Source organism: Sus scrofa, chromosome 15 (genome assembly GCF_054392235.1).
Source record: "Sus scrofa isolate SSC_HxYL_T2T_F1_AM1 chromosome 15, Sscrofa_HxYL_maternal_Yorkshire_Landrace_v2.0, whole genome shotgun sequence".
Lineage (NCBI taxonomy): Eukaryota > Metazoa > Chordata > Mammalia > Artiodactyla > Suidae > Sus > Sus scrofa.
In genome coordinates, this window is record NC_139397.1 from 93,709,622 (window position 1) to 93,729,911 (window position 20,290).

Below are 20,290 nucleotides of genomic sequence, written 5' to 3' on the forward strand. Positions count from 1 at the left end.
TGCTTGTTTCTTGCTGTTTCCTCTCCTCTTTCTTTCTTGGGATATCGGTAGAGAATCCAAACTGGTAGTAAAATGTCTCAGTGATCTCATTCCTAGTTTGTGCAATAACTGATCACACAGAGCTTATTCCAACAGTGCACAAAACTGACCACTTCATAAGATCTCATGAAAAACTACTCGTCACATCAATGATCCCAGTCAAAACCGAAATAAGAATATCTGGAGTCTGCTTCTTGGTTGTAAAAAAATAATAAAAGTGAATGTTATTTTTTTTCTAATAATGCTTACTCACCAAAAATTGCTTGCCCTGTTGAAAGATGAATTTAAGTCAAGAACAGAGCAAGGATTAATAGGATTTTTTTTTTTTCATCAAGTGAAATCAGTTGCAAGAGGCTGAGGTTAATAACAAAAATAAAAAACAACAGCAAAACCATCAAGGATACTTGAAGGGAAAAAATTATAGTAGGAACTAATTAAGAAAGTATCTTTTGGGTTGGGCGCTTCTAAGGGTAGGGATGTTGTGGACAATCCTTGGCTTCTGACCAAGTCTGGAACAGCTGAATCTATCTTGGTTGCTACCAAAGAGGCAGTCGTTACTGCAGGCATAGCCCAGACAAAGCAGAATGTTTTGCTCTTTGCATAAAGTCACTAGATTAGCAATTCCATGCAATTAACCTGAATAGTTGAATAACCTTAAATATGTAAAGGAGAACTAGAGATTATTTATCGAGGATACTTTAGTAATAAATATAACTAACCTAGTAATTATTTTCAATCAATTCATGAATATAGTTCATAAAAATAATAAATATTAAACTGTCATGTTTAGAAGTATTCATAGTAAAATTTAGGCCAGTAAAATCTGACCTGGGATAACTGGATTGAGAAACATGGTCACAAAGGAAGATTCAGAGTGGCACAAGTGATCATTGATAAAATTCGATATGAACAACAGGAAAATTGATATATAAAATCGTCATTGTAAAATTTGCACTGCAAAGAACTGACCCCAGAGTTCCCCCTGTGGCAGAGCAGGTAAAGGATCCAGTATTGCCATAGCTGCAGCATTAGTCAAAGCTGTGGCTCAGATTTGATCCCTGGCCTGGGAACTGTGCGGCCAGGAAAAAAAAAAAAAAAAAAAAAAAGGAACTGAACTGATCCCACGGAGTTGGGGAAAATGAGTACAATAAAAAAATTTTGATAAAAAATGGGAAATAATTTTTTCTGTTAGATAGAATATTAGGGAATTAAATTGGCATAATGATATTCTTAGTTTCTTTTTTGGCCACCCTGCAGCATATGGAGTTCCTGGGCCAGGGATCAGATCCAAGCCAAAGTTGCAACCTATCCATGTAGCTGTGGCCACACTGGATTCTTTAACCCACAAAGAATCAAACTGTGCTGAGCTGGGAATCAAACCTGCTGAGCTGGGAATCAAACCTGCGCCCAGGCATGCAGGGACACCTCCGATGCCATTGTGCCACAGTGGGAACTGCATGACATTCTTTCTTGACACAAACATTTCTCAGCAGCTATATAGTTCTGATCACAATATTCTATTAATGAATATAGAATCAAAATGTCCTAGTGTCAAAACATCAAGATTAGATGGAGTTCCATGGTGGCTCAGCAGGTTAAGGATCCAGCATTTTCACTGTTCTGGCTCTGGTTACTGCTGTGGTGCCCGTTTGATCCTCTTAAAAAAGAGATTAGAGTGTCCAGTAGTTCAAAATGGCAGGGTCCAAACATCCTGGACACAGCTCAGAGCATTCTGATTTAAACTACAATCTTCCAATTCAGAAATACCAAGGATTTTATAAGCCTTCTAAGTATTGTCTCTATAATTTATTCTTTTACCTCAACAAGTTGGTACAGCTATGGCATGCTTCTGAAACTCTGACTCTCAGAACAGCTCAGTTACAAGATGCCATGTCTTGGTTGTGCCAACTTGTTCAGGATGCAACCTCATGAAATTTTCAATTACAGACGCTGCAATGAGGAGGCTTATAAAATCTCTTGCCATCAGTGGATTTGAGAAGCTGCAGTGAAGCCAGGATGGCCTGGGGAAGTTAGAGCATAAGATCTGGACCCAGGTGTCTATTTGTTACTCCTGGAACTGGTATATGGGATGGCATAGGGGAAAAAAGGCAAGACCCTTCCAAAGCAACACAAAAGAATTTCTGCTTGTTTGATCAAGTAAGAATGTCCTTTGCAGATTTAGATTTCATGTTTCAAAATCAAAAGCTGGAAAGCAAACATTGTACAAGCTCCACACCCACCAGCAAACAACTAGAACTTTATCAGGCTGCCTGAAAGGAGGCTAATAATAAACACTATGACTGTAAAAAAAAAGAAAAGAATGCCAGATCCATGGTCAAAATTGTCAAGGCTTTCGTGTAGCAGGCACCAGTGACTTCCCACTCAATTGCCCTTTCTCTTTGACTCACTGGGTGGCCAAATAATGCATGAGCTAATCTAGAGAGGTGAAGAATGAAGTAGACTTATGACCTCATAGTTTATGCAAAATTAAATCAAAATTTACTCTCCATAACCAATGCTCCATTTACTCAACTGTCCCAAAGCAATTCCTTCCCTCCCACTTAGATGAATCTCACTCCACTCTCAAGGTTCAATGGACATCCTGGTCCAGCTGACATCCTGCTTCCTCAAAGGCCTCCCTCCACAGTTCCAGCCACTTTCTGTATTCTGTTCTCCTCTTGGGGGTTTTTTATCACATCCTCTTGCACATATTTAATCCTTGTGTTCCCACACACCTGAAGGTGCTCTGTGAACATAGGGCAGTGCTGCCCAAGAACTTGATGACAGAGAAATAAAACTAACCTCCAAGAATTCATCAGTGGAATGGCCACAAATACTGCAATACTCCCCAGGCCTGAAACACATGTTTATAAATCAGGATAGAAGCATGAGGCAATCCAAAGAGAGCCTGCCTGGAGTTCCCGTCGTGGCACAGTGGTTAACGAATCCGACTAGGAAGCATCAGGTTGCAGGTTCGATCCCTAGCCTCGCTCAGCGGGTTAAAGATCTGGCGTGGCCATGAGCAGTGGTGTAGGTGGCAGACAGGGCTCCGATCTGGCGTGGCTGTGCCTGTGGCGTAGGCTGGCGGTAACAGCTCCGATTAGACCCCTAGCCTGGGAACCTCCATATGCCGTGGGTGCGGCCCTAAAAAAACAGAAGACAAAACAACAAAACAAAGAGAAGCTGTCTTCCAGAGGTGGGGGGATGGGGTGTTAAGAAATTGGCATGGGGACGGCCAGAGGTGGTCAGCCTTGGAAGCCCAAATATACCTGCTCTGGAGATGGTCATATGATCTGGCTCCTGTTTGCCCTTTCTTTTATCTTTTTTTGGGAGTTGGGGCTGCACCTATGGCATGTGGAAGTACCCTATCCAGGAATCAAACCCTCACCACAGCAATGACATGAGCCACAGCAGTGACAGTGTGGGATCCTTAACCAGCTGAGCCACCAGGGAACTCCTGCTGCTTATCTTTTCTGTATCACCGTTTGCCTCTCCCCATGGCAATCCAAATGAATCACTGCCAACTTCTCTCTTATCTTCAAACCTTTTACTCCCTCCATCCAGCTTGCCTGCATTGTCTGGCTAAGTCAACATTTAACTCTCTGCTAAGACCTCATTACTTCCAGGAGACCCTCCCTAATCCCCAGGCCTGGGTCAGGCGCTTCCTCAAGTTTCACAGAGGACTTTTGGTTAATCATATGTATCTCCCTTTGTTTAAACTGTCCCCAACTTTGCTTCTCGGGGTTTCTCACTAGACCATCAGCTCTATGAAGGCAGCGACTGTGTCTATCTTGATCATCAGTGTGTCTCCAACACAGAGCTGGTACTCAGTCTGTTTGTTGAATGAATGCATTAATTGATTAATCAGGCTAACAAACCATCAAGTCATCTAAATTCTTGTTCTAATCTCATGCGCATTAAGGGACCTGAACAGGAAACTCCAGTCCACTTTAGAGTTATATTTCTAGTATTAAAATAACTGCCATTCTGTTTTTATTTTATTTATTTATTTATTTGTCTTTTTTGCTATTTCTTGGGCCGCTGCCACAGCATATGAAGGTTCCCAGGCTAGGGGTTAAATCGGAGCTGTAGCCACCGGCCTACACCAGAGCCACAGCAACTTGGGATGCGAGCCGAGTCTGCAACCTACACCACAGCTCACGGCAACACTGGATTGTTAACCCACTGAGCAAGGGCAGGGACCGAACCCACAACCTCATGGTTCCTAGTCAGATTGGTTAACCACTGTGCCACGACGGGAACTCCCATTCTTTTTTTATACATTGGTCTCTTGTGAACTTTGCCATTGCAAGTTGGCCCCTGAGAATAACTCTGAGACAGTGATTAAATCTGGGGGCGTATCACTGAGAGCAGATTCTGGGTATGGCAAGGCCCCCAAAGGAAAGGCCAGCCTGTTTTTCCCAAGGCAGCCCCTTGTATCACAGGAAACAGTGCTCATTTTCCATTTTGAATTTCGACACCTAATAGAGCACAATAAACACCAGATCTTAATAAATACTTGTCACAGGAATAAAAAAGAATAGAAATATTATGTATGTTCAAGAAATTCACACATAGACATTGTCCTTTTGGACATTTAAAGAATCTCACCAGGAGTTCCCATGGTGGCGCAGTGGAAATGAATCCAGCTAGGAACCATGAGGTATCAGGTTCAATCTCTGGCCTCAATCAATGGATTAAGGATCTGGTGTTGCTGTGAGCTGTGGTGTAGGTCGAAGATGCGGCATGGATCCCGCGTTGCTGTGGCTGTGGCATAGGCTGGCAGCTGGTCGTTGGCATTCAGCCTCTAACCTGGGAAACTCCATATGCCGCAGGTGCAGCCCTAAAAAGAAAAAAACAAATCTCACCAAATGGCCTTCCTTCCCACAGACTCAAAGTTCTTTTTCTTTTTAATTTTGTTAAATGAATATCAATTATTCCTGATCCTTTCTATAGTCCTGCTGTGACTGCTTCTAAAAGCACAAAAAGTTTTACTAAAAGTCTGACCTGGCAGTTTTCCTTTCTCCTGCCCATAGGCACCAGGCACTCTGCTGATGCCAGATGATGCCTGTTCTGGCTGAGACGGGGGAGGCTTAGCCTTGGTGCAGGGACAATTCAAGATTTGTCAGCTGGTTGTGGCTGATTATCAAGATGTCCAAACTGGCTCCTTTGCTATGTGTAAGCAATTTAATTTTGTGCCTAATTTTAATCTGCAGTGTACTGTATGTCTGCATCTGCTGTGTTCAAGCATTCATTAGCATTTAAAGGGGGAGCTGATGGTATTGATCACTCATTAAAACCAAAGACAATCAGGCAGCAGTATCTGATGAGCATTCCCTTCAACCCCTGAAGTCATGGCCAGAGTTTATGGACTCGAAACACCGGCAGGAACAGAAAATGTGACATTAAAGCAGGGATATCAAAGCGCCATCTGTTATAAGCATTTATGATTTGCCACCGTCCCCACACCCTCAGCTTTCCAGATTAGGAGCTTCTTGAAGATAGGAAACTTTATTTTTTTCCTGAATTTCTACCACCTGGCATAGTGCCTGGCACAGAATAGTTTCGCGATAAATTTTCTGATGAATGAATAAATTAACAAGTGAAAGTGTTCTACAAGAACAACTGTATTTTGGGGGGCGGGCCGTACCCACAGCATATGGATATTCCCCAGCCAAAGATCAGCTCTGATCCAGAGCTGCGAGCTATGCCACAGCTGTAGCAACTGTGTTAAGTGGGATCCTTAACCCACTGAACCGGGCTGGGGATAGAACCTGCACCTCCAAAGAGACAAGCTGTATCATTAACTGTGCCACATCGAGAACTCCAACTGTACTTTCCTTATAAATGCTCTAACAGCTATGTGCTGCTATTTAACAAACCAGCCCAAAACTTACTGGCTTAAAACAAGAATAAACATTTGTTGGAGTTCCCATCATGGCTCAGCGGTGAATGAATCTGACTAGCATCCATGAGGACGCAGGTTCGATCCCTGGCCTTGCTCAGTGGATTAAGGATCTGGCATTGCCGTGAGCTGTGAGGTAGGTCGCAGATGTGGCTTGGATCCCGAGTTGCTGTGGCTGTGGCGTAGGCCAGTGGCTGCAGCTCCAATTCAACCCCTAGCCTGGGAACCTCCATATGTCTCGGGTGCAGCTGTAAAAAGACAAATAAAAAAAAGATGTTCACTCCAGCTGCATTCGTGTGAAGGCTTAAATGGGGCTGGAGGATCTGCTTCTAAGACAGTTCTATCACATGTAGCTGGTCGTTGGCATGAGGCCTCAGTTGCTCCTCTTCTGGATCTTTCTACATGCTTGAGTATCCTCGGGACACGGTGGCTGGACTCTTCCAGAGGGAGAGATCCAAGAGATAAGGTGAAAGCCACAGTATCTCTTCTGACCTCACCTCCGAAGTCACACCCAGTCTCCCTTAAAATCCTACTGTTTACACAGGTCAGCCCTATTCCATATGCAAGGGATGACACAGGGGTGAGAAATCCAGGAGGTGACAATCACAGGTCCCCTTGCAGGCCGGCTACCACAGACACCATTCAAAGCTATGTACTCCCTCATTATAAATTGATAGCCCCTCTCCTGAGCTTTGCCTTTTTCTGCTTGTTTTATATTCTCCCACAATCTGGGGAGTTCCCTTGTGGCACAATGAGTTAAGGATTCAGGGTTGTCACTGCAGCAGCTTGGGTCATTGCTGTGGTACAGGTTTGATCCCTGACCTGGGAACTTCTGTGTGCTGCAGATGTAGCCGAGGGGAAAAAAAAAAGGGACTACTATATTTTCCCACAATCTGATTGGTTTTTTGGTTGCTTGGTTGTTTAAGGGGGCTGTAGCATACAGCACCTTAATGTGGAATCTCAGTTCCCACGGATTCAATCCAGGCCGAAATGGTGAAAGCACCGAGTCCTAACCACTGAGGCCACCAGGGAACTCTCCCACCATCTAAGTTTTGAACCTGAGCATACTTCACCTGAGTGTTAGGACAGGAAAGATCTTGAAGACCGTCTCCCAAAGTTCACTGTCCTCATTCTGCAGAGGAAGAAACCACAGCTTGTAAAGGTGAAGTGCCTGCCTAGACACTCTTACAGGCAACATGGCACTCAAGGCCCCCGCCTCGGCTCTTCCCTACCCTGTTCTCATGGAAACCTGCTTTGTGAAGTGTTGAATTATCTGTGGAATTGGCATTTGGGAGGTCTAGCAGTTTTAAATTAACACAGTTAATGTTGGGGGGGAGGTTGGGGGGTTTTTTTTTGGTCTTTTTACCATTTCTAGGGCCACTCCCGAGGCATATGGAGGTTCCCAGGCTAGGGGTCTAATTGGAGCTGTTACCGCCAGCCTAGGCCAGAGCCACAGCAACGCAGGATCCGAGTCACATCTGCAACCTACACCACAGCTCATGGCAACACTGGATCCTTGACCCACTGAGCAAGGCCAGGGATCCAACCCACAACCTCATGGTTCCTAGTCAGATTCGTTAACCACTGAGCTACCACGGGAACTCCCATGTTGGTATTGTTGAACCCCTTAGGTCTCCATAGAGATTGGGAGAGTCATGTGGACTAGCAGGTGTGACTAAATGCTTCTGAAAACAAAACTTCAGGCAATTATATTTCCTCTTCCTTCATCAGGCCTGTGTTGTTCTCCTTTGGATTTCGTGGTGGTTTAGAGAAAGCACTAGTTTTATGGAACAAGTAGGTCTAACAAAATTGTCTGCTAAGTACATTTTAATGCTCAATTCAGTCAGGGAAATGTTTGCTTATGTGTTAAGCACTGGCCCTACATTCTCTCAGATTTCCAGTGTTAATTCAGAAACAAGTTTCAGAGGTAGGGGGAATTATTTCCCTATAGACTAAACTAGAAACTTGAAAAAAAGACTGAAACATGAAATGCAGAAAGACGTGAATAATGAGACAGGACTAAATTTCCCCCCTCCTTTGCCTGTTTTTTTGTTCCTACTGCATATCACCCGTTCCTCTGACTGTGTCCAGTTCATCCTTGCCTGGTACTTAATAATACACATGAACCGCATTTATGCCAAAACTCACTGCATTCAGTGGTTTGGTTTCCCGGTGGCTGGAATAGAGGAAGAGGATGACAAAATTTGTATAAGTGAGGACACTGTACTTGTGGTAGAAACAGAAACTTCACTTCAAAACACATCACTCTTGGAGTTCCTGTCCTGGCTCAGTGGCTAACAAACCCAACTAGTATCCACGAGGACACAGGTTTGATCCCTGGCCTCACTCAGTGGGTTAAGGATCCACTGAGGTGATGGTGGTGTGGGTCGCAGACGTGGCTCAGACCCCGAGTTGCTGTGGCTGTGGCGAAGGCTGCAGATGTAGCTCTGATTCAACCCCTAGCCTGGGAACTTCCATATGCCATGGGTGTGGCCCTAAATAGACAAAAGACCAAAAATACCCAAAAAACAAAAAAACTTAATTCTTGGAGTTCCCATTTTTAGGGCCGAACCCACAGCACATGGAGGTTCCCAGGCTAGGGGTTGAATCAGAGCTACAACTGCTGGCCTACACCACAGCCACAGCAATGCCAGATCCTTAACCCACTGATCGAGGCCAGGGATCGAACCCGAGTCTCCATGGATACTAGTTGGGTTCATTAACCACTGAGCCACAACAGGAACTCCTGACTAAATTTTTTTTTTTTTTTTTTTTTTTTTGTCTTTTTGCTATTTCTTGGGCCGCTCCCTCGGCATATGGAGGTTCCCAGGCTAGGGGTTGAATCGGAGCTGTAGCCACTGGCCTACGCCAGAGCCACAGCAATGCGGGATCCGAGCCGCGTCTGCAACCTACACCACAGCTCACGGCAACGCCGGATCGTCAACCCACTGAGCAAGGGCAGGGACCGAACCCACAACCTCATGGTTCCTGGTCGGATTCATTAATCACTGCACCACGACGGGAACCCCCTAAATTTTTAATTTAAGTATATTTGACGTATAACTTTGTAAATGTAAGGTGTACAACATGTTGCTTTGATACATATATATATTATAATATGATTGCCACTGTAATGATAATTAGCACCTTTATCATGTCACACAATTATCATTTCTCTTTAGCAGTTGGAATAATTAAGATATAGTATCTTAGGAGTTCCCGTCCTGGCACAGTGGTTAACGAATCTGACTAGGAACCATGAGGTTGCGGGTTCAATCCCTGGCCTTGCTCGGTGGGTTAAGGATCCGGTGTTGCTGTGAGCTGTGGTGTAGGTCGGATCCCGAGTTGCTGTGGCTCTGGCGTAGGCCAGCAGCTACAGCTCCAATTCGACCCCTAGCCTGGGAACCTCCGTATGCCATGGGAGCAGCCCTAGAAAAGGCAAAAAAAAAGATATAGTATCATAGTAAATTTGATGATTATAATAGAATATTGTCTATGTTCACTGCAGTGTGTATTTTATCTGCAGGGCTTATTTACTACATTACAAGTTTATACTCAAATATCTCTTTTATCCCACCACCCTCTGCTGGCTAATCCCCCCTTTATTCTCCGTTTCTATGAATTTAGCTTTTTTCGAATCCACATATAAGGGGTATCATGCAGCATTTGTCTTTCTGTCTGACTTAACTCACTGATCATGACCTCCTCAAGATTCATCCGTGTTATTGCAAATGGCAGGATTTCCTTCTTCCTCACAGCTGAATAATATTCCATTGTGTACATGTGTGTGTGTGTGTGTGTGTGTATATATATATATATATATATATATATATCACATCTTCTTTATCCATTCATCTATTGATGGACATGGTAGGATGCTTCCATATCTTTACTATGGAAATAAAGCTGTAATAAACACGGGAATGCCTGTATCTCTTTAAGAGCTGTTTCCATTTCCTTTGGGCACATCCCCAGAAGCGGAATTGCTGGATTATTCGGTAGATCTCTGTCATTTATTTTTTTGATGAAACTCCATATTGTTTTCCGTCTTCTTTTTCCTGTCTTTTTTTCTCTCTCTCCCATTCTCAGCAGTAGCAATAATTAAAACCACAATTTAACGATATCTTGTTATGTGCCCAATGCTTTCATTAGACTCCTCAGATCTTGAATTGTCTTCAGTTTTACCACGTTTACCATTTTGTTTTTCCCACATCTTTGTCTTGTAGACGTTTCTATAGCTGGGCAGCTTTTCCAGATGAATGGCTGCTGAGTGTTCCTGAAGGGTGGCGCTTTCAACCTGAGTCAGGCTATTATGTCTACTATGGGAATCATGAATTATTAATACTTGCCCAGTCATTATCTTGAGAGCTTTTTGTTGTCCTTCATTTTGGTTGAGATATGATGGCGGTGATTTGGTTCTCAATAAAAGATGGAAATTTCCAGGCTAGGGGTTGAATTGGAGCTGCAGCCGACAGCCACATCCACACGGGATCCAAGCCGCGTCTGCGACCTCCACCACAGCTCATGGCTACGCTGGCTCCCTAAGCCACTGAGCGAGACCAGGGATCGAACCTGCATCCTCAGGGATGCTAGTCAGTTTCCTTTCTGCTTAGCCACGACAGGAACTCCGAGTATCTCAAATTTTGTTATTAAGATTATTTTACTAAAAAAATTTAGGCATGTCTAAAAGATACATTTGTTCTTTAGGGAGCATTGATATTATAATATCAAGATTGAAAAGAGTGACTTTACATGGTTCCATTTTAAAAACAAATGGTTAAGAACACAAAAACATAAAAAATAAAGGAATGATTATGAATATACTCTCAATTTCAAATCATCATTCCTGAATTTGTTGAGCGCAACATTTGAAAATCAAAACCTTACATTAAAATGCTAGGGTGTGGAAAATAAATTCCACTGCTTTCTGCACTTCTGGGACTTGACCTGTAACTTTGGGTGAATTGGTAAACTTGCCAAAGTCCAGCTGGGTTGAGAGTGGGGAGAAGCCCACTTTTGCTCCGCTGGACGTAGGTTCATTTACTAAAGTAAACAGAACTGTAAAGACTAAAATTCAACAACATAAAGATCTCTGTTTTTGTTTTTCAAGAGGTCATTCTGGGAGTATTTTTTCTTCCCCTTCCTGAATGTACCACCCCAAAATATGTCTCTTTGGTTTAAGAATTATTTTGAAGGGTTTATTTTTAAGAAACTGCAGATGCAAAAGAAACTCCAAAAACAGTGGCAGTTACCCTTTGGTAAAGGGAAATCGACATTTGTAAAGAAATTTACATTAGAAAGGGGGCGTGGACCAGGAAGACGGCGATTACCAGACAACTTTTTCACCCAAGCGATTAACCAGCAGTGGTAGCAACCTTTGTTTACCTCCCTCTTCTCTCCTTCCTCTGAATTCCCTCCCCCTTTGAGGCCCCAGGCCCTATTTCTGTCCTTAGTTCAGGATGATATTTAAATCTCAATTGTCTGGCTGCCTTTTGAGTCTCAAATTTTAGCCTTCAATATGAATGCACGTAATTAAAATTGTTTTATTTTTCTCCTGTTAATCTGCCTTTATTATAAGGAGGAGGGGTCTTAGCCAAGAGCTCAGAAGAGCAGAGGGGAAATTATTTTACTTGTCCCACATCATCTTAGAAGCAGAGTCCCTAATGCTTATTTTACTAGGATTCCTCCATGGTAACGGTGAGATAAGTATCTTTGAAAGATAAAAGGGCCTATATGTAAAAGATGGAACCTCTTGGTTTCTAGTCGGATTCGTTTCTGCCATGCCATGATGGGAACTCCCAGTATTTTATTCTATTTTAAAACTCACATTAAAAGGCCCAGAGCTGGGAGCTCCCATTGTGGCACAGCAGAAACGATTCCGACTAGGCACCTTGAAGTTGCGGGTTCGACCCCTGGCCTTGCTCAGTGGGTTAAGGATCTGGCATTGCCCTGAGTTGTGGTGTAGGTCGAAAACATGGCTCAGATCTGGCATTGCTGTGGCTGTGCCATAGGCTGGTGGCTACAGCTCCAATTCGACCCCAAGCCTGGGAACTTCCGTATGCCTTGGGTGTGGCCCTAAGAAGACAAAAAAAAAAAAAAAAAGAAAGAAAGAAAGAAAAGGCCAGGCTTGAGATAGAAGGGATAAAACTATACTCCAGCTACCTCACAGGTTAGTGCTTATTTACCTGTTTTAGTCTTTTCATTAACCTTTGTTTAAACCATTCTCAGCCCTCTTATTTGTTTTGTTCGGTTTTCAAATTACTTAAGGATATCGGGTTAGTAGTGTACCAATTTGTAAATTCCTTGAAATTTTAGAATCCAGTCACATCCACCCCCACCAGATAAACATACTTAATGCCTTCAGGCCTTGGCTATTTTATTTTATTTATTTATTTATTTTTTTTGTCTTTTGTCTTTTTGTCTTTTGTTGTTGTTGTTGTTGTTGCTGCTATTTCTTGGGCCGCTCCCGCGGCATATGGAGATTCCCAGGCTAGGGGTTGAATCGGAGCTGTAGCCACCGGCCTACGCCAGAGCCACAGCAACGCGGGATCCGAGTTGCGTCTGCAACCTACACCACAGCTCACGGCAACGCCGGATCGTTAACCCACTGAGCAAGGGCAGGGACCGAACCCGCAACCTCATGGTTCCTAGTCGGATTCGTTAACCACTGCGCCACGACGGGAACTCCAGGCCTTGGCTATTTTAAAAGGATATATAGATGGGATTTGGTTGTATAAGTTTGTATCTTCCTAGACACTACATGCCATCATGGCTTGGTAAATTGAACAAAATTCTGTAAATTTTTGATGGATCCTCACTATTCCCATCTGATATTATTACATGAAAAAGATCAACTTAAGGGTCCAGGAGGAATGGACTGGGAGTTTGGGATTAGTGGATGCAAACTATGATATATAGAATGCATAAAAAACAAAGTCCTGGGGAGTTCCCGTCGTGGCGCAGTGGTTAACAAATCCAACTAGGAACCATGTGGTTGTGGGTTCGGTCCCTGCCCTTGCTCAGTGGGTTGACGATCCGGCGTTGCCGTGAGCTGTGGTGTAGGTTGCAGACGCGGCTCGGATCCCAAGTTGCTGTGGCTCTGGTGTAGGCCGGTGGCTACAGCTCCGATTCGACCCCTAGCCTGGGAACCTCCATATGCCGTGGAAGCGGCCCAAAGAAATAGCAAAAACAAAACAAAACAAAACAAAACAAAAACCAAAGTCCTATAGTACCCACAGCACAGGGTAATATATTCAATATCCTGTAATAAACTATAATAGAAAAAAATATGAAAACGAAGTCACTTTTCAGTACAGCAGAAATTATCACAACATTGTAAATCAACTATACTTTGATAAAATAAATTAAAACTGTTCAGTGGGAAAATAAATTTAAAAAAATAAATAAATAAATAAAACTGTTGCCAAAACTTGACTTCTGTTCACCGTTACAGAATAGAAATTTGGAGACGGAGTTTTGGGTGAAGGAGAAAAAAATAGCTTGATTGCTTTGCCAGGCAAAGGAGGGTCACAGCAGGCTAATGCCTTAAAGATGGTCCCGTCCCCCCCCCAACCACCACCGCCCCTGCCCTGGAAAGAATTATGAGGCGTTTTATAGTAAAAAGGAGAAATACAGGTTTTCAGTTAGGAGTCAGGATTGGGACAAACATGCATTCTTCTTTCTTTGGGGGGATCTTAGTCATCAAAGCTGGAGCCAGGAGATGGAGGCCTGATCGTGATGGTGGTTTTCTGGGCTATTGCCTTGAATAACACTTGTGAAAAGGGCATATGGATCAGAGATTAGAACTAGGAAATTTCTTGAAAAATATCACATGCTCATCATCTTTAACTCACAGGCAATTATGCTTCAGGGTGCCTAATCTTTAGCTTAAGGGTGATTATGTTTCGGGTGCAATTAAACCAGGGAGACGGACAAGGAAGGACTCTCAGCTGTTCAGTTTTAAAGTATTCATTTCTAAAAGAAGCATAAGGAATGTAACTTTTCTCTTAGGTGTATAAGATGCCTAAATCACCATGTGTATCCCTTGAGAGGGAACCAGGATCCTGCCCCAAGGCTGTACTATTTTTTCTTGACTGTTCCTCCCTGGTCTTTGCATCCCCTTCCTCTCCTGATCAGCAACTGTCTGAACCTGCCCCTTAGAACTCAGGGAAGGTCATGGAGGCTGAACGATGCCTGTTTCCTAAGAACAAGAAATGGGGGACACAGAAAGGCTTTTGGGCCCAGGAGCCCCATAGGGCTCTGTTCAGTTACAAAATAAACAAAAAAATCGACTTAAAAAAAACCCCAACAGGAGTTCCCATCATGGCACAGCAGAAATAAATCTGACTAGGAATCATGAGGTTGCGGGTTTGATTCCTGGCCTCGATCAGTGGGTTAAGGATCCAGCATTGCCATGAGCTGTAGTTCAGTTTGCTGGCATTGCTGTGGCGATGGCGTAAGCCGGCAGCCACAGCTCTGATTAGACCCCTGGCCTGGGAACCTCCATATGCCACAGGCGTGGCCCTAAAAAGCTTTTTTTTTTTTTTTTTTTTTTTTTTGTCTTTTTGCCATTTCTTGGGCCGCTCCCGCGGCATATGGAGGTTGCCAGGCTAGGGGTCTAATCAGAGCTGTAGCTGCCGACCTACACAAGAGCCACAGCAACGCGGGATCCGAGCCGCGTCTGTGACCTACACCACAGCTCTGGCAACGCTAGATCCTTAACCCACTGAGCAAGGCCAGGGATCGAACCTGAAACCTCATGGTTCCTAGTCGGATTTGTTAACCACTGAGTCATGACGGAAACTCCAAAATATTTTTTTTAATTAAAAATAAAATTTGAAAACCTCAACATTTTCCTGTGTGTATGAGAAAAAACAACATCTGGACGGATATACCATAAAATATTAACTTTGTCTCTAGGTGATTAGATAGTGGATGCTTCCTTTTATCCTTATTTTGCTTATTTGTATAATACCTTAAAAATGAGGGTGAATAACTTGTATCATTTTTTTAAACAGGTATTTATGTAAATATTATAATTTAATATCTTTAGATAAACTTAACCAGAGAGAGTTTTCTATCTCCTCAGCACAGTGAGGTCTTTCTGTATCTCACTAGACTCTGAAGGAATCGCATCAGTTATCCATGATGTGCCCAGGTTGCTGTTTTCACCCTTAATTCCAGCCAGGATTTTCAAGGGGTAACCAACAATTCTTACTACAAATCCATTCCACTCTACCAAAGAGGCTCTCTGAGCTCTTGTTCCCTAAGATGTGAGCTGACAGTTTCTTCTTTAGGATTGAGATAGCCTTCAGTTTTAATCCATCATTTAGGGGGTGAATCATGTCGGACACAGGTTATCAATCTACATAATCTATGGGGACAAGAATCCTGACTTCACGAGATGGTTATGATTATTAGGGATGAGTGTAAAACTCCAAACGGAGTGCCTGGCAAGCACCAGCATTCAACACATGGCAGCCATTCTTATGAGTCTGTAGGCGAAAGAGCAAATGGTACTTTTCCTTTCTTTCTATCACCTCCTAAACATAAACATCTCTGAAAGGTAGCCTCCTACAGAGCCAGCTAAGGGGAACCAGCCTGCACTCCTCTGGTATTGAGATGATAAAGATGCACACAGGTACCTCTTAAGACAATACTATTTCATGTATCTTTATTTTACATACACACATGTATAGATAGATCTGTATTCTATCTAAAATCTGTATTCTGCTTAGCTACTTATGGTGATTGAGCAGCTGATTAAATGACTACCAAATTATAAATGTTACTGCTAATCTCTGAATAATTGAGCTTTTCTTCTGCTTACCCTTCTAATTTATTAACAGATGTATTCTTTTCTTTCTTTTCTTTTTTTTTTTTTTTTGGCCACAATGGCATATGGAGTTCCCAGGCCAGGGATCAGATCCCAGCCACAGGTGTGAGCTATGCAGCAGTTGCTGCAGTGCTGGCTCCTTAACCCACTGTGCCAGGGGAACCTGGGTCCCAGTGCTGCAGAGATTCGGCTAATCCAGTTGTGTCACAGCATGACTCATACAGGTGTTTTTTTTTTTTTTTTTTTGGCCTTTTTAGAGCCACAGCCGTGGTGTATGGAGGTTCCCAGGCTAGGGGTCGAATTGGAGCTGTAGCCTCTGGCCTACGCCAGAGCCACAGCAACGCCAGATCAGAGCCATGTCTGTGACCTACACCACAGCTCTCAGCAACCCTGGATCCTTAACCCAGGGAATGGGGCCAGGGATTGAACGTACAACCTCATGGTTCCTAGTCGGATTGTTTCCACTGTTCCACTACAGGAACTCCTCATACAGGTGTATTCTTAAAAACCTTCTCCCTTTCAAATAAATTGATAAAGTTGATAAAAGCACTTCTTCGGCAGTGTTCATTTTCAGATTCCTCAAGACCTATGATTTTTTTTTTTTTTTTTTTTTTTGTCTTTTATTTTGGCATTTCTTGGGCCGCTCCCACGGCATATGGAGGTTCCCAGGCTAGGGGTCCAATCGGAGCTGTAGCCATCAGCCTATGCCAGAGCCACAGCAACGCAGGATTCGAGCCGCGTCTGCAACCTACACCACAGCTCACGGCAATGCTGGATCGTTAACTCACTGAGCAAGGGCAGGGATCGAACCTGCAACCTCATGGTTCCTAGTCGGATTCGTTAACCACTGCGCCACGACGGGAACTCCTGAATTTTTTCTTTTAACAATTATCTTCTAAGTTGGTATTTCTAAGACTCTCAAGGCTGAAGCCAGAGGCCTCTCAAATCCGACTGTCTCAGCTCAATTTCCAACTCACCGATTTGAGCTGTGGCAAGTTGTTTAACCCCACTGTTTTTCAGTCTCAACAGCATAATAGGATAATAATAGTACCTACCCTATCCCATAAGGTAAAGTGCTTAGAATAGTGAGAGCCTAGCATATAGCAAGTAGCTATTAATATGTGATCAATATTACAGAAGTGAAAGACACTCCATGGACGTTTGCAACTCCATCTATCCATGAGAATGGCAAACTGCCTATGTGCACAATTCTCTCTCTTTTTTTTTTTTTTTTTTTTTTTTTTTTTGTCTTTTTGCCATTTCTTGGGCCGCTCCCGCGGCATATGGCAGTTCCCAGGCTAGGGGTTGAATCAGAGCTGTAGCCACCGGCCTACGCCAGAGCCACAGCAACTCGGGATCCGAACCGCGTCTGCAACCTACACCACAGCTCACGGCAATGCTGGATCGTTAACCCACTGCAAGGGCAGGGATCGAACCTGCAACCTCATGGTTCCTAGACGGATTCGTTAACCACTGCGCCACGACGGGAACTCCCATGATTCTCTTTTAAGTCATGATCACTGTCAGAAAAATCATTAAATGTACATGCAGTTGTCAGCAAAGAGAATATGGGGCACATAGACAGCCTCTAAAGTAGTTTCCGCACAGCCCACGTTACGGGACGTTGAGCGGCAGAACACTTTCCCTCCAAGTATGGAGAAACTTGGTTTGAGGGTTTCCAATAAGCTACAGTAATAACTAGTTGGCTCTGCCACCAGTCCAGTTCAGTCATCTCAGATGTTTTCCAACAATGCTTAATCCCCCGTTTCCTCTCCTTTGTTCCAGCCTCCCCCAGGAGATGTCTGCACGCGTGGGGCAGTCCTTGAGGAAGGCCAGCAGAAGCATACCCCACAAGGGGACACATCAAAACTCTTACCTGCCCATTGTCTAGAAACTTGTTGAGCTGATGGCACAAAGTTTCTCAGATATTCTTCGCTCCTCCCCACTCTCCCATGTGCAATCACTCAAAACCAGGATCTCTTCAACCCTTTGCCTTTTAAGCCTGTGTTTTCCACAAACCCAAGGATACTGAAGATATGCTTCAAAGATACTCATTTAAATTTTTACTTCCTTGATGGCATGCCCTCTGACCTAATTACTATTATTACTGCCAGCCAGAAAAGATAAGTTGCTTTATTTGGAAATTGAGAGAAAAAACCCTGAGCCCAGAGTTCCCGTCTTGGTGCAGCAGAAACGAATCCGACTAGGAACCATGAGGTTTTGGGTTCAATCCCTGGTCTTGCTCAGTGGGTTGAGGATCTGGTGTTGCCACGAGCGGTGGTGTAGGTCGCAGACACACCTCAGATCTGTCATTGCTATGGCTGCAGTATAGGCTGGCAGCTGTACCTCCGATTAGATCCCCAGCCTGGGAAACTCCATATGCCTTGAGTGTGGCCCTAAAAAGCAAAAAACAAAAACAAAAACAAACCTGAGCCAGAAAGACCTCCTGATATGTCACATCAATTAAAAAAAAAAAAAGAGAGAGAGATTAGCAAAGATACTTTGTGATGGGCTGCATGCCACCTGAAAATACTTTTGTCTCTTTTTTTTTTTTTTGTCTTTTTTTGTCTTTGTTGTTGTTGTTGTTATTTCTTGGGCAACTCCCGCGGCATATGGAGGTTCCCAGGCTAGGGGTTGAATCGGAGCTGTAGCCACCGGCCTACGCCAGAGCCACAGCAACGCGGGATCCGAGCTGCGTCTGCAACCTACACCACAGCTCACGGCAACGCCGGATCGTTAACCCAGTGAGCAAGGGCAGGGACCGAACCCGCAACCTCATGGTTCCTAGTGGGATTCGTTAACCACTGAGCCACGACGGCAACTCCTGTCTCTTTTTTTTATATTAATAAACTTCCCAAAGTCTGAGAATCACACTGCTGATTGTGACAAGTTGGAGGTTATAGAGGAGGAGTTTTACATGTCTAAAGTCTGTGGAGATTATATTTAACCATGTGTAAACATCTGGTATGAAAAAAGAGAATACTCAGCCATAAAAAAGAGTGAAATTGGAAATCCTGATATTGCGCAGAAGAAACGAACCCTAACTAGCATCCATGAGGATGTGGGTTTGATCCCTGGCCTCCTTCAGTGGGTTAAGGATCCTGCGTTGCCATGAGCTGTGGTATAAGTCACCATCGAGGCTTGGATCCTGTGTTGCTGTGGCTGTGGTGTAGGTCAGCAGCTGTAGCTCCAATTCAACCCTAGCTGGGGAACTTTCATATGCTTCGGGTGCAGCCTTAAAAAAAGCAAAAAAAAAAAAAAATAAGCCATTTGCAGCAACATGGATGGACCTAGAGATCATCATACTGAATGAAGGAAGTCACACAGAGAAAGACAATAATATCGCTTATATGCAGAATCTAAAAATATAATATAAATGAATTTATTAACAAAACAGAAATAGACTAACAGACATGGAAAACAAACTTAGGGTTACCGAAGGGGAAAGGTGAGGGGGGAGGGATAAATTAGGAATTTGGGATAAGCAGATACAAACTGCTGTATATAAAAGAGATTAAAAAAAGAGATCAAAGAGATAACAAGAGATAAATAACTGTGTAGCACAAGAAACTGTATTCAGTATCTTGTAATAACATAATGGAAAAGGATCTGAAAAAGAATATATATATGTATACATGTACAACTGAATCAATTTCCTATACACTTGAAACTAATACAACATTGTAAATGAACTATATTTGAATAAAAACTTTTTAAAAATAAAACAAAGGTGGAGTTCCCATCTTGGCTCAATGGTTAACAAGTCTGACTAGGAACCGTGAGGTTGCAGGTTTGGTCCCTGGCATCGCTCGGCTGGTTAAGGATCCCGAGTTGCTGTGAGCTGTGGTGTAGGTTGCAGATGCGGCTCCGATCCCAAGTTGCCATGGCTGAGGTGTAGGCCGGCGGCTATAGCTCTGATTAGATCCCTAGCCTGGGAACCTCCATATGCTGCAGGTGCGGCCACAGAAAAGACAAAAGACAAAAAAAAATTTTTTTTGTTAATAAAATAAAACAAAATAAAGGAAAAGAAAAAAGAGAATAGCCCCAACATTAGACTGAGCTACAAAGTACCAGAATACTTTGTCTAAAGACTGCAGGGGCAGCCCCACTGTCCATTTGCCTCTCTTCCCTAGGTTGATTATTTTAATATGGAATATGTAATAAAGTGTTCAAACGATCTCATTATATTGTAGATTAGTCTTTTCTCACTAGATAGCATCTCTCACTTCATCAGGGTCCTTGATAATATCCTTTGACCATCCAATCACTCCACGAAAATCACAGGCACTGAGCGTCACAAACTATCAACTTGCCTGAAATGATGATCCAGGATAAAAATATCAAAAGTCACCCCAGATCAGCCTACTGTTTCCAAACACTTGTCTAAAGGCAAACAAAACATGTGCTTCGTGAAACAAAATGTACATAAATATTTAGCTATTTAGTATATTATTCTGATGTGGGAGAAAGATATATTTTTTTAGTTAGGTGACCTGGTTTGCAATACCAGC

At 43.3% G+C, this 20,290-nt stretch overlaps 1 long non-coding RNA gene and 1 other non-coding gene across 3 annotated transcripts in view; one reads left to right on the forward strand and one right to left on the reverse strand.

Moving 5' to 3' along the window:
* LOC106508122 (uncharacterized) overlaps nucleotides 1-20,290 on the reverse strand; it is a 77,374-nt gene that overhangs the window by 24,437 nt on the left and 32,647 nt on the right. The window lies entirely within an intron of this gene.
* Nucleotides 15,269-15,352, forward strand: MIR9826 (microRNA mir-9826). Its single transcript, NR_128511.1, has one exon. It is a non-coding gene; the product is annotated as a microRNA mir-9826 (primary transcript).